Source organism: Dendrobates tinctorius, unplaced genomic scaffold (genome assembly GCF_039654945.1).
Source record: "Dendrobates tinctorius isolate UK_male_01 unplaced genomic scaffold, ASM3965494v1 ptg000124l, whole genome shotgun sequence".
NCBI classification, from domain to species: Eukaryota; Metazoa; Chordata; class Amphibia; order Anura; family Dendrobatidae; genus Dendrobates; species Dendrobates tinctorius.
The window spans coordinates 2,852,760-2,870,911 of NW_027361792.1; the positions used below are offsets into that span (position 1 = coordinate 2,852,760).

The 18,152-nt window shown below is 47.9% G+C and overlaps 1 protein-coding gene across 9 annotated transcripts in view; it reads left to right on the forward strand.

The window, feature by feature from the left end:
* The window catches only part of CHST1 (carbohydrate sulfotransferase 1), a 176,507-nt gene that overhangs the window by 120,511 nt on the left and 37,844 nt on the right, over positions 1–18,152 (forward strand). For 2 of the 9 annotated variants that reach the window (XM_073541722.1, XM_073541718.1), the window contains exon 1: positions 17,010–17,318. The exons of 5 other annotated variants lie outside the window; for them this stretch is intronic. The gene's annotated coding sequence lies outside the window, so the exon portion shown is untranslated. Of the gene's footprint in view, positions 1–17,008; positions 17,319–18,152 lie in introns of those variants that run through there. 2 more of the 9 variants (XM_073541723.1, XM_073541715.1) reach the window with 2 other exon arrangements.

Genomic DNA, 18,152 nt, shown 5'->3' on the forward strand with positions numbered 1-18,152 from the left:
AATCACCCACACAGTACCCTGTAATCACCCACGCCATACTCTGTAATCACCCACACAATACTCTGTAATCACCCACACAGTACTCGGTAATCACCCACACAGTACCCTGTAATCACCCACGCTATACTCTGTAATCACCCACACGGTACTCTGTAATCACCCACACAGTACTCTGTAATCACCCACGCGATACTCTGTAATCACCCACACGGTACTCTGTAATCACCCACACGGTACTCTGTAATCACCCACGCTATACTCTGTAATCACCCACACGGTACTCTGTAATCACCCACACGGTACTCTGTAATCACCCACACGGTACTCTGTAATCACCCACGCGATACTCTGTAATCACCCACACGGTACTCTGTAATCACCCACGCGATACTCTGTAATCACCCACGCTATACTCTGTAATCACCCACACGGTACTCTGTAATCACCCACACAGTACTCTGTAATCACCCACGCGATACTCTGTAATCACCCACACGGTACCTCATAATCACCCACGCGATACTCTGTAATCACCCACACAGTACTCTGTAATCACCCACACGGTACTCTGTAATTACCCACATGGTACTCTGTAATCACCCACGTGATACTTTGTAATCACCCACACAATACTCTGTAATCACCCACACGGTACTCTGTAATCACCCACACGGTACCCTGTAATCACCCACGCGATACTCTGTAATCACCCACACGGTACTCTGTAATCACCCACACAATACTCTGTAATCACCCACACAGTACTCTGTAATCACCCACACGGTACTCTGTAATCACCCACACGGTACTCTGTAATCACCCACACGGTACTCTGTAATCACCCACACAGTACTCTGTAATCACCCACGCGATACTCTGTAATCACCCACACGGTACCTCATAATCACCCACGCGATACTCTGTAATTACCCACACAATACTCTGTAATCACCCACACTATACCCTGTAATCACTCACACAATACCCTGTAATCACCCACACAATACTCTGTAATCACCCACACAATACTCTGTAATCACCCACACAATACCCTGTAATTACTCACACAATACTCTGTAATCACCCACACAATACTCTGTAATCACCCACGCAATACCCTGTAATCACCCACACAGTACTCTGTAATCACCCACACTATACCCTGTAATCACTCACACAATACTCTGTAATCACCCACACAATACTCTGTAATCACACACACAATACCCTGTAATTACCCACACAATACTCTGTAATCACCCACACTATACCCTGTAATCACTCACACGGTACCCTGTAATCACCCACACAATACTCTGTAATCACCCACACAATACCCTGTAATTACCCACACAATACTCTGTAATCACCCACACGGTACCCTGTAATCACCCACACAGTACTCTGTAATCACCCACACAATACTCTGTAATCACCCACACAATACTCTCTAATCACCCACACAATACTCTCTAATCACCCACACAGTACTCTGTAATTACCCACATGGTACTCTGTAATCACCCACACAGTACTCTGTAATTACCCACATGGTACCCTGTAATCATCAACACAGTGCTCTGTAATCACCCACACAATACCCTGTAATTACCCACACAATACTCTGTAATCACCCACACTATACACTGTAATCACCCACACAATACCCTGTAATTACCCACACAATACTCTATAATCACCCACACTATACCGTGTAATCACTAACATGGTACCCTGTAATCACCCACACAATACTCTGTAATCACCCACACTGTACCCTGTAATCACCCACACGGTACTCCGTAATCACCCACACAGTACTCTGTAATCACCCACACAGTACTCTGTAATCACCCACACAATACTCTCTAATCACCCAAACAATACTCTGTAATCACCCACACAGTACTCTGTAATTACCCACATGGTACCCTGTAATCATCAACACAGTGCTCTGTAATCACCCACATGGTACTCTGTAATCACCCACGCGATACTTTGTAATCACCCACACAATACTCTGTAATCACCCACACAGTACTCTGTAATCACCCACACGGTACTCTGTAATCACCCACACAATACTCTGTAATCACCCACACAGTACTCTGTAATCACCCACACGGTACCTCATAATCACCCACGCGATACTCTGTAATCACCCACATGGTACTCTGTAATCACCCACACGGTACTCTGTAATCACCCACACGGTACCTCATAATCACCCACGCGATACTCTGTAATCACCCACACAGTACTCTGTAATCACCCACACGGTACTCTGTAATCACCCACACAGTACTCTGTAATCACCCACACAGTACTCTGTAATCACCCACGCAATACCCTGTAATCACCCACGCAATACCCTGTAATCACCCACGCAATACCCTGTAATCACCCACACAATACCCTGTAATCACCCACACAATACCCTGTAATTAACTACACAATACTCTGTAATCACCCATACAATACTCTGTAATCACCCACACAGTACTCTGTAATTACCCACATGGTACTCTGTAATCACCCACGCGATACTTTGTAATCACCCACACAATACTCTGTAATCACCCACACGGTACTCTGTAATCACCCACACGGTACCCTGTAATCACCCACGCGATACTCTGTAATCACCCACACGGTACTCTGTAATCACCCACACAATACTCTGTAATCACCCACACAGTACTCGGTAATCACCCACACGGTACCTCATAATCACCCACGCTATACTCTGTAATCACCCACACGGTACTCTGTAATCACCCACACAGTACTCTGTAATCACCCACGCGATACTCTGTAATCACCCACACGGTACCTCATAATCACCCACGCGATACTCTGTAATCACCCACACAGTTCTCTGTAATCACCCACACGGTACTCTGTAATTACCCACATGGTACTCTGTAATCACCCACGCGATACTTTGTAATCACCCACACAATACTCTGTAATCACCCACACGGTACTCTGTAATCACCCACACGGTACCCTGTAATCACCCACGCGATACTCTGTAATCACCCACACGGTACTCTGTAATCACCCACACAATACTCTGTAATCACCCACACAGTACTCTGTAATCACCCACACGGTACCTCATAATCACCCACGCGATACTCTGTAATCACCCACACGGTACTCTGTAATCACCCACACGGTACTCTGTAATCACCCACACGGTACTCTGTAATCACCCACACGGTACTCTGTAATCACCCACGCGATACTCTGTAATCACCCACACGGTACCTCATAATCACCCACGCGATACTCTGTAATTACCCACACAATACTCTGTAATCACCCACACTATACCCTGTAATCACTCACACAATACCCTGTAATCACCCACACAATACTCTGTAATCACCCACACAATACTCTGTAATCACCCACATAATACCCTGTAATCACCCACACAATACTCTGTAATCACCCACACAATACTCTGTAATCACCCACGCAATACTCTGTAATCACCCACGCAATACCCTGTAATCACCCACACGGTACTCTGTAATCACCCACACGGTACTCTGTAATCACCCACACAATACTCTGTAATCACTCACACAGTACTCTGTAATCACCCACACGGTACCTCATAATCACCCACGCGATACTCTGTAATCACCCACACGGTACTCTGTAATCACCCACACAGTACCTCATAATCACCCACGCGATACTCTGTAATCACCCACGCAATACCCTGTAATCACCCACACGGTACTCTGTAATCACCCACACGGTACTCTGTAATCACCCACACAATACTCTGTAATCACCCACACAGTACTCTGTAATCACCCACACAGTACCTCATAATCACCCACGCGATACTCTGTAATCACCCACGCGATACTCTGTAATCACCCACACGGTACCTCATAATCACCCACGCGATACTCTGTAATCAGCCACACAGTACTCTGTAATCACCCACACGGTACTCTGTAATCACCCACACGGTACCTCATAATCACCCAAACGGTACTCTGTAATCACCCACACAGTACTCTGTAATTACCCACACGATACCCTGTAATCACCCACACGATACTCTGTAATCACCCACACGATACTCTGTAATCACCCACACGGTACCCTGTAATCACCCACACGGTACCCTGTAATCACCCACACGGTACCCTGTAATCACCCACACGGTACCCTGTAATCGATCTACACAGTACTCTGTAATCACCGACGTGGTACCGCGTAATCAAACACGCGGTACCCCATAATCACCCACACAGTATTCTGTAATTTCTCACACGGTACCCCCGAAATTACCAACACTGTACCCTGTAATCAAACGCGCGCTACCCCATAATCACTCACACAGTACTTTGTAATTACTCACACGATACCCTGTAATCACCAACACAGTACTCTGTAATCACCCACACAATACTCTGTAATCACCCACACTATACCCTGTAATCACTCACACGGTACCCTGTATTCACCCACACAATACTCTGTAATCACCCACGCAATACCCTGTAATCACCCACACTATACCCTGTAATCACTCACACAATACTCTGTAATCACCCACACTATACCCTGTAATCACTCACACAATACTCTGTAATCACCCACGCAATACCCTGTAATCACCAACACTATACCCTGTAATCACTCACACAATACCCTGTAATCACCCACACTATACCCTGTAATCACCCACACTATACTCTGTAATCACCCACACTATACCCTGTAATCACCCACGCAATACCCTGTAATCACCCACACAATACCCTGTAATCACCCACACTATACCCTGTAATCACCCACACTATACCCTGTAATCACTCACACGGTACCCTGTAATCACCCACACGGTACTCCGTAATCACCCACACTATATCGTGTAATCACCCACACAGTACTCTGTAATCACCCACACAATACCCTGTAATTACCCACACAATACTCTGTAATCACCCACACTATACCCTGTAATCACTCACACAATACTCTGTAATCACCCACACAATACTCTGTAATCACCCACACAATACCCTGTAATTACCCACACAATACTCTGTAATCACCCACACAATACCCTGTAATCACCCACACAATACCCTGTAATCACCCACACAGTACTCCGTAATCACCCACACAGTACCCTGGAATCACCCACACAGTACCCTGTAATCACCCACACAGTACTCTGTAATCACCCACACGGTACCCTGTAATCACCCACACAGTACCCTGTAATCACCCACACAGTACCCTGTAATCACCCACACAGTACCCTGTAATCACCCACACAGTACCCTGTAATCACCCACACAATACTCTGTAATCACCCACACAATACCCTGTAATTACCCACACAATACTCTGTAATCACCCACACAATACCCTGTAATCACCCACACAATACCCTGTAATCACCCACACAGTACTCCGTAATCACCCACACAGTACTCCGTAATCACCCACATGGTACTCTGTAATCACCCACACGGTACTCTGTAATCACCCACACAGTACCCTGGAATAACCCACAAAGTACCCTGTAATCACCCACACAGTACCCTGTAATCACCCACACAGTACCCTGTAATCACCCACACAGTACTCTGTAATCACCCACACAGTACCCTGTAATCACCCACACAGTACTCTGTAATCACCCACACAGTACTCTGTAATCACCCACACAGTACCCTGGAATCACCCACACAGTACCCTGTAATCACCCACACAGTACTCTGTAATCACCCACACAGTACTCTGTAATCACCCACACAGTACTCTGTAATCACCCACACAGTACCCTGTAATCACCCACACAGTACCCTGTAATCACTCACACAGTACTCTCTAATCACCTACACAATACTCTGTAATCACCCACACAGTACTCTGTAATCACCCACACAGTACCCTGTAATCACCCACACAGTACCCTGTAATCACCCACACAGTACCCTGTAATCACCCACACAGTACTCTCTAATCACCTACACAATACTCTGTAATCACCCACACAGTACTCTGTAATCACCCACACAGTACTCTGTAATCACCCACACAGTACCCTGGAATCACCCACACAGTACCCTGTAATCACCCACACAGTACTCTCTAATCACCCACACAGTACTCTCTAATCACCTACACAATACTCTGTAATCACCCACACAGTACCCTGGAATCACCCACACAGTACCCTGGAATCACCCACACGGTACCCTGTAATCACCCACACAGTACCCTGTAATCACCCACACAGTACCCTGTAATCACCCACACAGTACCCTGTAATCACCCACACAGTACCCTGTAATCACCCACACAGTACTCTGTAATCACCCACACGGTACCCTGTAATCACCCACACAGTACCCTGTAATCACCCACACAGTACTCTGTAATCACCCACACGGTACTCTGTAATCACCCACACAGTACCCTGTAATCACCCACACAGTACCCTGTAATCACCCACACAGTACTCTGTAATCACCCACAATGTACCCTGTAATCGATCTACACAGTACTCTGTAATCACAGACGTAGCACTGCGTAATCAAACACGCGGTACCCCATAATCACCCACACAGTATTCTGTAATTTCTCACGCGGTACCCCATAATCACTCACACAGTACTTTGTAATTACTCACGCGGTACCCCATAATCACCCACACGTACCCTGCAATCACCCACGCTGTCGTACTCCTTACACGCCACTGTCGGAGACTCACAGTAGTGTTTAAGGGGTTAGCAGCCATGATGTAGCTAGCGCCACGTGATATGTGCCGTACATGGCTGACAAATTGTTGGGAAGGAGTTAATACAATTTCGGGAGTCCATCTGCCCCCATAAGCATCCATGGAGCAGGCTGATTATATTCACAAAATGTGGCTTCTATTTGGAAGCGCTCATACTGGTTATACTGGTGCCTCGCATTGGAGCAGGAGGCATGCTCATGTATTTCTCTTGGAGGGTACCGGCTCTTCTTGTGGAGACCACAGCTGGCCTTGGGAGCCTTATATGCCAGGCAATGCTTTCTGGGAGTATATATGCAAATGAGCTCTCCTCCAAAAGGAAGAAAACTGTATCTAGTGCCACCTACAGGTGGATCCTGTGTAGGGCAGTGTTTGATTTTTGAACCTTGAACTATGACTTATTTTAGCTAAGCCAGAATCTCCTCCGAGAGGCAGGGGGCGCCGTTCTCTCCTCTCGCCGGTGTAGAGGAGGGTTCTGGTGTTGGGTGAGAGCCCTTTCATGTAGCTCTTAAAGAATAACTCAACTTTTTCATTTTTGTATATGTTATAAGCCCGCTTATTCTGTGCAGATCTGTGGGGGTCCGGGTTCTGAGACCCCCAGTGGTTGCTCAAATTACTTTTTAGAAGTGAGAAGCTCAGAAGGAGCATAGGAGTAGGTTTGACAGGTTTTCTACAGAATCCATACTCCTCTATCCCGCTAAGCGATCGATGGGGGTCTCAGCACTTGGACCCCCACCTCACAGCCTACAAAGTATTAAAAAAAAACTATCCAAAAGTTTAATTACTTTTAAAGGGGCACCGTTAAAAATCTTTATTCCACAGAGGAGCTTTGCCGGTATCAACATGTTCGCAGTGAGCTACAGCCAAAGTATCGTGCCCCGACAGCCAGTACCCGCACTGATGAGGGGCAGGAACCCCGAAACAGCTGCCTGCAAATAGACAAGATTCTGGATGCATGAGGGTGGTATATCGGCTTCCTATAGGGTCTTCCTATAGGCGGCTTTAGATTAAGAAAACATTAGTTTTTCCTTCTAGTGGAGAGCTCATTTTCACTGTTTATTAGGGTACCATACTACATTTTACTAATGAAGCTGGTGGTATAGCAGAATTGGTCCTAGTACAACACTGAAAATGATACACGCATGGTAGTAATCAGATGTCCTAGGACAAATGAACGTAAGAAAGTTTATGTTCTGGGTGTTTATCTTGCCCAGTGTTGGATTCACATCTACTCTGTTCAGTACTGCCACATAGTGTCCTGCTGCATTGCAATAACTGTTTCTCTTGCTCCAGAGCTGGATTCACAGCTTCCCACGTCTATATAATGATGGTGAAGCTACTACCGATTAAAGATGCTACTATTAAACGTTTTATCTAACACTAGAGCTGGATTCACAGCTACACTGCCCAGTACTGATGTATAATATCCTCCGTGCAGTGGCTTTCTGTAGCTACTAAATCACTCCAGTACTGGTCTGCAATCACGGCTACAATGTTCTGTGCTGTTGTACAATATCCTCTGAACTTGTGCTACATAGAGACGAGAGCTGGAATCTCTCATGGCTGTGTGTGCTGTGTACGGGAGACATCATAGCAGTTGATCTCCACCCTCTAGCTCAGAAAGAACTGAAAATTACAGATGGGCCCTCGGGAGGGGAGAATTGTCTTTGCCCCTTCATCCCTTGGGTGTGATGTCCCCATGTAACTGGTAACCAGTTTGTTTATGTGCCGTGTTGCACCTAAAACGAAATCTAATAATAGATTGGCACAGTGATTACAATGTATCTGTCACGGGGGCTAAGTTCAACTAAGGCTGAAAGACCCGGGGCCCCTGTGGTGTCCCTTTACTAGGGGAAACCCTGTCTGACCCTCAACCCAGGGTTTTTGCTGAAGGTGCAAATGCCTGAGCCTCCGACCTTTCCTTATCTCCTGCTCAGCCCTGCACTTAACCCTCCACCCTCCACCCAGTGAGGAGACACCACCAAAGCTCCCACACAAATAATGACAGACAGGGAGAACTTAAACTGCACTGCGCCGCACACACACAGGAATAAACAGTAATGTGAACAGGGCACAACTAAACACAAATATGGGAAGGAGAAAGGATAACGACGGATCATACGACACCAGATATGAATCTCTCTCTCTTGAACACCTCCACTCCAGACCGGAACCACTTGGTATGAAACACAAGCTATAATCGGCGACGCCCATAGGCCAGCATGACTATTTAAAGACCGTGGGCGTGACTAACCATCCAACCTGGTCTCCAGCAGGATTAACCCCCGAGAGCCTGAAGATCAGGCCGGCGCCACTGAGGCTATAGTGGCTGGAGGTGGAACTACCTCTGCCTGCCGGATGCTGTGGTGTGAACAGCGTCCGACATGACAGTACCCCGTCTTCTACGAGGGACCCCAGGGCCCTCAAGACTCATAGGACCCGGCTTGTCCGGATGACGACGGTGAAAAGAACTGACCAGCCGATCCGCATGTATGTCTGAGGCTGGAACCCAAGACCTCTCCTCTGGACCATACCCCCGCCAGTGCACCAAATACTGAAGAGTACGGCGTACTACTCGAGAGTCCACTACCTTGGCGACCTCGAACTCTAACTCGCCATCCACCATGACTGGAGGTGGCATCGGCGTTGTGTCCACAGAGCCTACCACCTTTTTCAATAAAGCCCTGTGAAACACGTTGTGTATCTTGTACACTGCGGGAAGTTCCAACCGATAAGCCACTGGGTTAATGATGGCAGAAATCCTAAAAGGCCCAATAAACCTTGGACCCAGTTTTAAAGAAGGGATTTTGAGTTTTATGTTCTTCGTAGCTAACCACACCCATTCACCCACACACAGGTCCGGACCTGGCACGCGTCTACTGTCAGCCACCCGTTTGTACCTGGCACTCATGCTCAACAAACGCTGTTTCACCCGCCTCCAGACTGATGACAATTGGGCTCCTAGCTGATCCTCCTCCGGGACACCCCCGGAGTCACCCTGACGTAAGGTACAAAACTGAGGATGTTGACCGTACACACAAAAGAATGGAGACTCTCCTGATGACTCTTGGCGGTGATTATTTAATGCGAATTCGGCCAGAGGAAGGAAAGTAGACCACTCCTCCTGGTTGTCGGACACAAAGCATCGTAAATACTGTTCAAGATTTTGGTTCATGCGCTCAGTTTGTCCATTAGACTGTGGATGAAACGCCGATGAATGTGACAACTTGATCCCCAACCTTGAGCAAAAAGCTTTCCAAAACCTCGCCACAAATTGCGTACCCCTATCAGATACTATGTCAGACGGTACTCCGTGGAGTCTGACCACCTCCTTCACAAATACCTGAGCCAACGTCTTAGCATTGGGCAAAGAGGACAACGCCACAAAATGCGCCATCTTTGAAAAACGGTCAACCACCACCAGGATGACCGTGTTCCCTGCCGAGGCTGGCAAGTCAGTGATAAAATCCATGGAGATTTCTGTCCATGGCCTATTGGGTACCCCCAGAGGCTGTAGCGTGCCAGCAGGACGGGTTCGGGGTGACTTAGCCCTAGCGCACGTGATGCAAGCTGCCACGTACGAGACCACGTCCTGCCGGATTTTGGGCCACCAGAAACGACGCGATACCAGCTCTAAGGTGCCCTTCACCCCTGGGTGACCAGCCAGTACCGAATCGTGGTGTTCCTTCAACACCTTAGGCCGAAGATGCAGGGGTACAAATGATTTGTTGGCGGGAAGTCCTGGTGGTACCTCCTCTTGGGCCTCGGCAATCTCCGCCTCTACCTCAGTCGTGAGAGCCGAGACCACTACCCCTTTCTGGAGGATGGGTACCGGCTCTTCCCGAGGTTCTCCCCCCGGAAAACACCTAGACAAAGCATCCGCCTTGGTGTTTTTAGCCCCGGGACGGTACGTCACAAGAAAATTGAAACGAGTAAAAAACAATGCCCAGCGAGCCTGCCTAGGAGACAGACGCTTGGCCGACTCCAGGTAGAGCAGATTCTTATGGTCGGTGATAACTGTGACCTGGTGAGCCGCCCCCTCCAAGAAGTGTCGCCATTCCTCAAAAGCCAGTTTGATGGCCAACAACTCCCTGTTGCCAATATCATAATTCCGTTCGGCCGGCGACAGCTTCTTGGAGAAGTAGGCGCATGGATGCATCTCGCTCAAGGACGAGCCTTGAGACAGTACTGCCCCCACTCCCACCTCCGACGCATCAACCTCCACCACAAAAGGTTTAGACACGTCTGGTTGCACCAGAATGGGGGCTGAAGCAAAACTATTTTTCAGACGCTCAAAGGCACGTATAGCCACCTCAGGCCAGTTCGCCAGATCGGCACCCTTTTTTGTCATGTCCGTGAGCGGTTTGGCGATAGTCGAAAAGTGTTTTATAAACTTCCTATAATAATTTGCAAACCCAAGGAACCGCTGGAGTGCTTTCAGACTCTCCGGCCTCTCCCATTGCAACACCGCTTGCACCTTAGCGGTGTCCATTTTAAAACCAGCTGCGGACACAATATATCCCAAAAAGGGCAACTCCTGGACAAAAAATAAACATTTTTCCAGCTTAGCATAGAGCTGGTTCTCCCGGAGCAACTGTAACACCTGCCTAACATGCTGCAAATGAGTGTCCCGATCGCTAGAATAAATGAGGATATCATCCAGGTATACAATCACAAATCTCCCCAGGACATGAGCAAAGACATCATTAATAAAATGTTGGAAAACGGCAGGCGCGGTGGTCAACCCAAACGGCATAACCAGACTCTCAAAATGACCCTCAGGAGTGTTAAACGCCGTCTTCCACTCATCCCCCTGACGGACCCTTATGAGGTTATACGCCCCCCTGAGGTCCAGCTTGGAAAACCATTTTGCCCCCGCTACCTGGTTGAACAAATCCGGGATCAACGGCATTGGGTAGGGATCACGGATAGTAATCTGGTTTAACTCTCGGAAATCCAGACACGGGCGTAACCCCCCATCTTTCTTCTTAATGAAGAAAAACCCCGCGGCTACAGGCGAGGACGAAGGCCGGATGTGACCTTTGCTCAGACTCTCCGCGATGTAGTCTTTCAGAGCTTGTCTCTCAGGACCAGAAATATTAAACATCCTGGCCTTAGGTAATTTGGCCCCGGGTTTTAACCTAATAGCACAGTCATAGGCTCTATGTGGAGGCAGTTCTGAGCAACCCTTCTCAGAGAAAACATCCGCAAAATCCTGCAAAGCCTCCGGCAGGCTGGGCGTCACGGCGGACACACATGTGGCCAAGCAATTGTCTTGGCAGAAACCACTCCATTGTACTATGTCCTGAGTTTTCCAATCAATTACCGGGTTGTGCCTGGACAGCCATGGAAAACCCAGGACCATTTGAGCTGGGAGATTACGGAGGACCCTACATGTAACCGACTCAGAATGTAGGACCCCAATGTGGAGTTTCACCTCTGCCACAAACTCAGTAATCTCCCCTTGAGGGAGGGGAACAGCATTAATGGTCACCACCTGTATGGGGTGAGGAAGTTTTTCAATCTTAAACCCGGCGGTGTGTGCAAACTCCTCATCTATGAGATTGGTGGCGGAACCGCTATCCACAAACACTGATATAGGTAGCTCTCTGCCGGCGACAATAACCTTGGCAGGGAGCATACATTGAGATACCATCATGGAGGATATGCATACGCTCAGTTGGGTCTCCTCCATACCCTCTGAGCTTAACAGTTTTCCGCCGGTGTGACCCTCTTAGGTAGTACCGGGCAAACGTTAACATAATGACCACCTTTACCACAGTAGAAACATGCTCCGGACTTCCGGACTCCCGGAGCGCGAGGCTGAACCTGTGCCACGCCAGCAATCTGCATAGGTTCAGGGGACTCATCTACTTCAACCACACCTGCACCTCTGTTTTCCCCCAGAGGTAGCGTCTCCTGTGCCCCCTGACGAAAACGGCGATCAATACGTATCACCAAACTCATGGCAGACTCCAATGATGCCGGAGTCTCATACATCAGGAGGGCTTGTTTCACCCTCCCTGATACCCCATGAATAAACTGGCTCCGCAGTGCTGGGTCATTCCACTGTGTGTCTACAGCCCAGCGGCGAAATTCCGAACAATAGTCTTCTGCCAAGCGCTCCCCCTGGCGGAGGGCGCGGATTTTAGATTCCGCTAGAGCCAGTCGGTCAGGGTCATCGTAAATGAGCCCGAGGGCAGAAAAAACATTATCGACCGAATGAAATGTAGCAGAGTCAGGTGGTAAGGAAAATGCCCATGCTTGGGGGTCACCACTCAGTAATGACAACACCAGCTCTACTCGCTGGGCCTCATTACCTGAGGATATTGGCCGCATGCGGAAGTATAATTTGCAGGCCTCCCGAAATACGACAAATTTGCTGCGATCGCCTGAAAATCGTTCTGGCAGCGGAAACTTCGGCTCTGCACCGATACCTGCAGATGCCGTTTGCACCTTTGCTACTACCAGGCCCTGCTGCTGAACTGCCCCATTCAACTCGGAGACCTGTATGGACAGCGCCGCCAACTGGCGGGTTATGGAATCTAATGGATCCATGGACTCCTGAAAAATGTGGGCCGATTATAATGTCACGGGGGCTAAGTTCAACTAAGGCTGAAAGACCCGGGGCCCCTGTGGTGTCCCTTTACTAGGGGAAACCCTGTCTGACCCTCAACCCAGGGTTTTTGCTGAAGGTGCAAATGCCTGAGCCTCCGACCTTTCCTTATCTCCTGCTCAGCCCTGCACTTAACCCTCCACCCTCCACCCAGTGAGAAGTCACCACCAAAGCTCCCACACAAATAATGACAGACTGGGAGAACTTAAACTGCACTGCGCCGCACACACACAGGAATAAACAGTAATGTGAACAGGGCACAACTAAACACAAATATGGGAAGGAGAAAGGATAACGACGGATCATACGACACCAGATATGAATCTCTCTCTCTTGAACACCTCCACTCCAGACCGGAACCACTTGGTATGAAACACAAGCTATAATCGGCGACGTCCATAGGCCAGCACGACTATTTAAAGACCGTGGGCGTGACTAACCATCCAACCTGGTCTCCAGCAGGATTAACCCCCGAGAGCCTGAAGATCAGGCCGGCGCCACTGAGGCTATAGTGGCTGGAGGTGGAACTACCTCTGCCTGCCGGATGCTGTGGTGTGAACAGCGTCCGACATGACAGTATCCCTGAAGAGACCTCCAGCGATGAGTGGTAACATTTTGGGGATCCTGAAGGCAAGAGTTTGATTTTACCTGCAGTGCCTCCACAGGAGGACTTGAGCATTACACCTTGTACATTGAAGTCAATGGTGTGTCTGCATGATGTATGGACATGTCAGGTCCTCCAGGATGTGAGACGTTCTTTGTGGATACTTTACCATCTGGTCGATGAGTGCGGAACTGAGGGAAGGATTAGTACTCGGTGGCAGACTTGTAATTTTGGGTATTTTCCTAATTATTGCCAACTCCAAAATCAAATGTTGGAAGTGGTGGCGCAGGCACTGTCGTCTCTGCTCACATCCATAGACGGTGACACATCAGGCCCAGATCGGGCATCGCATCGGGGTCACGATGATTTGGGTTCCTTCAAGCTTAACGATAACAAATCCACATCAAATGCAGAAATAAAGCCGGAGCCTAAGGTGATCAGGAAAAGACTGACAGATGTGTAAGGAGATCAGACAATGCCAAACATACAAGCCGAGTAAGTGCGAGCGCAGGGTTATGTCCCCCCCGCTGCACGGAGCCTGCGGCTACCGGAGCACGAGGGACCTCAGCCATGAAACGCGCTCTTTAAAAGGCCAGCCTGCTCCGAGGCACAGAACCGCTGGAAAGAGCAGCACTAAGTACAGGAACGTAGAGCGCGACCACTGGAACCGAGGAGAGGCCGGAGATGTCCTAGACCACCAGTGTCCCCCGAAGAGGAAGGATGTGGACCTTGTTCTTAGGGGATCCTTCTATTGGCCCAATATCTGATGGAGTCTCCATTGGTCGCCTTGTCATGTTGTCCTTGGTCCTCCAAATATCATTTCTAACGTAGAGATACCCCTCTCCATTCACTGTCTGTAAGGGTGGTGGTCACACCGGTGCATCCATTATCATTCCCGTAGGCCCATAGAAGTGAACGGAGCTGTGGTCACACATGCTCATTGCTGCTCCATTAACACAAGGACTTTGGGACCCCTGCTCTTGGCATTAAGGGGGATCCCAGCCGTGTGATGCGGTTTGTGAATATTCCCTTAAAGGTGATGTCTTTGTCTCCAATGTAAATAGGACCCCAAACTATTGTGCAGAATTTGTGGCCCCCTTCACACATCGGGGGTCCTGTTGGGATTGCGGCCGTGACACCCCTGTTCTTTTATATGTTTCACACCTTCCTGGCATTGACCGTTGCCTATCCTGACCTCGGCCCCTCGGACTATTGTCTCATCCTCCCTGACCGTGTAAGACTGAAGAACATTGGGCCCCCTGGAGGATTTGATTCTGAGGGCCCACCTTTCTCCCCCACTGAAGAGCCCCAGAGCAACTGCAAGGCTTGTACTATGAACTCTTCTGAAGGAGAACCCAGGGCCCACCGGAGGATTCCCCGGTTCTCTGGTGGGCCAGGCCAACCCTGCTCGCTGGACACCTTTAATCCTCAGTCGGGGGCAAACACGACCTGGAAACTTTATAGTCTTGAAGTTGGGGGTAAAGAGCGACATCTGTGTGCTGCCATCTCCAATGGGGCCACCAACCATCGCAGGTCTGGGCCAAAGGGACCACCAGGGCCCCTATCATAGTTACGCCCCTGGTCATGTGATTTCTGCGGTGGGCTCTCTTCCTACTGGAAAAGCTTGGGGTTTGGTTTGCACAAGAGTTTTCTTCCTTCCGCTGTCTCTACCATCATGTCCTCCATCTATCTAAAACCGAATCTGTCAAAAACTGAACCCCTTGAGTTTGCTCCCTCTACTGACATTCCTAAATCCAAAATGACCATTTCTGTGTGTGCTTCTACCATTAATCCCCAGCAGCAACCCCGCCGGCTTGGGGTTATATTTGACTCAGATCTTTCCTTCACTCCCCACTTGCTCATGTCACCTCAAAAACATCTCTAGAATTTGACCTTTTTTTACCTTTGACCCTGCAAAACCTCTTACTGTTGCTCTTTTTCATTCTTTTCTGGACTATTGTAACTCTCTACTAAAGGGCCTCCCCCTTACTAAACTCTCTCGTCTCCAATCCATCCTGAATGCAGCAACTAGGATCATATTCCTCTCCAGCTGCTACACCGATGCCTCTACCCTGTGCCAGTCATTGCACTAGCTGCCAATCCACTACAGAATCCAATATAAACTTATCACTCTCACCCACAAAGCTCTCCAGAGTTCTGCACCACTCTACATCTCTTCCCTCATCTGTGTCTATCACCCTACCCATGTCCTCCGTTCTGCTAATGACAAAAGACTAACATACACTCTCAATAATCTGAAACTCCCACTCCTGTCTCCAAGACTTCTCACGAGCTGCACCAATTCTCTGGAATGCACTATCTAGGACAATTCAAATAATTCCCAACGCCATTAGTGTTAAGCATGGCCTAAAAATGCATTTCTTTAGACTGGCCTATTGCCTCACCTCACTTATGTAACTATTCCTGTTTTACCCTTATAAAATTTTCTTACAAATCTGGTTGCTCGTTTCATATGTTTCACTCCATCCATGCACTTAATAGCACGCTGTATCTGTACTTTTACAGGAGCGGGCTGGTAACTGGTTTATGCAGCATTATTTGAGTACTCTATTTGTTATATGGCAGCACGGTGGCTCAGTGGTTAGCACGGCAGCCTTGCAGCGCTGGAGTCCTGGGTTCGAATCCCACCAAGGACAACATCTGCCAGGAGTTTGTATGTTCTCCCCGTGTTTGCGTGGGTTTCCTCCGGGTTCTCCGGGAATTTAGATTGTGAGCCCCATCGGGGACAGTGATGATAATGTGTGCAAACTGTAAAGCGCTGTGGAATATGTTAGCGCTATATAAAGGTTATTATTTATTATTCCTTCTGGAGGAGAGCTGATTTGCATACTTTTATCCATGGAGCATTGCCGGGGTCTCCTCGGTGAGAATCCTCCCATCCCTCCTTTTCCTACTTTCTGCGCTCCTCGCCATCCTCCATGTGACACTTTCTTGCATCCTCCTCCTTCCCTTCCTTCTCTCCCCTCCCTGAAGCCCTCCTGCTCCCTCCCCTCTCGCTGCCTCCTTCCCTCTCAGCTGCTCCTGCTGTAACATCTCAGTGCACATACACTGCAGAGATCTGGGCTGCCTGCATCTGTCCGCTCCTGTGGCCCCATCACTAGGACTGGAGGAGGGGGTCTCCCTGAGTGACACCTGCCTGGAGCATGAGACCCCCCACATGTAAAGCCAGAGAGGATGAGTGTCACAGGCTGGGGGTCCGGCGCTGACCATGGTGGAAAAAACGCCAACAAGCTTCAGGCTCAGTAAGGACCCTCGGTGCGGTCCCCCCGGCATCCTGCAGCACAGCCTGGAAGGTAAGGACTGCAGTCATCACATCCTGGGAGGGACATGGGGGGCACAGCTGGGGGCTTCAGGGGCCGCTGGGGCCAAAGCCAGAAAGGGGAAATGTCAGGATGCAACAAGGTGACAGCGAGCAAAAGAAGCAAAGACTGTGGAGAATAATGAGCGACCGCTGGAGACGGCGGAGGATTCACAGCGGACGATCATCCCACTAATTATCATCTATCTATCTGTCTATCTATCAATTATCTATCTATCTATTTATCTATCATCTATCTATCTATCTCTCTATATCTATCTATCATCTATCTATCATCTATTATCTATCTATCATCTATCTATCTATTATCTATATATCTATTATCTATCTATCTATGATCTATCTATATCTATTATCTATCTATTATCTATCTATCTATGATCTATCTATGTATTATCTATGTATTATCTATCAATTATCATCTATCTATTATCTATCTATCATCTATCTATCTATCATCTATCTATCTATTATCTATATATCTATTATCTATCTATCTATGATCTATCTATATCTATTATCTATCTATTATCTATCTATCTATGATCTATCTATGTATTATCTATGTATTATCTATCTATTATCTATCTATTATCTATCAATTATCATCTATCTATTATCTATCTATTATCTATCTATCATCTATCTATCAATTATCTATCTATAATCTATCTATAATCTATCTATCTATTATCTATCTATTATCTATCATCTATCTATTATCTATCTATCATCTATCTATCAATTATCTATCTATAATCTATCTATCTATTATCTATTATCTATCTATCTATCTATATCTTATCTA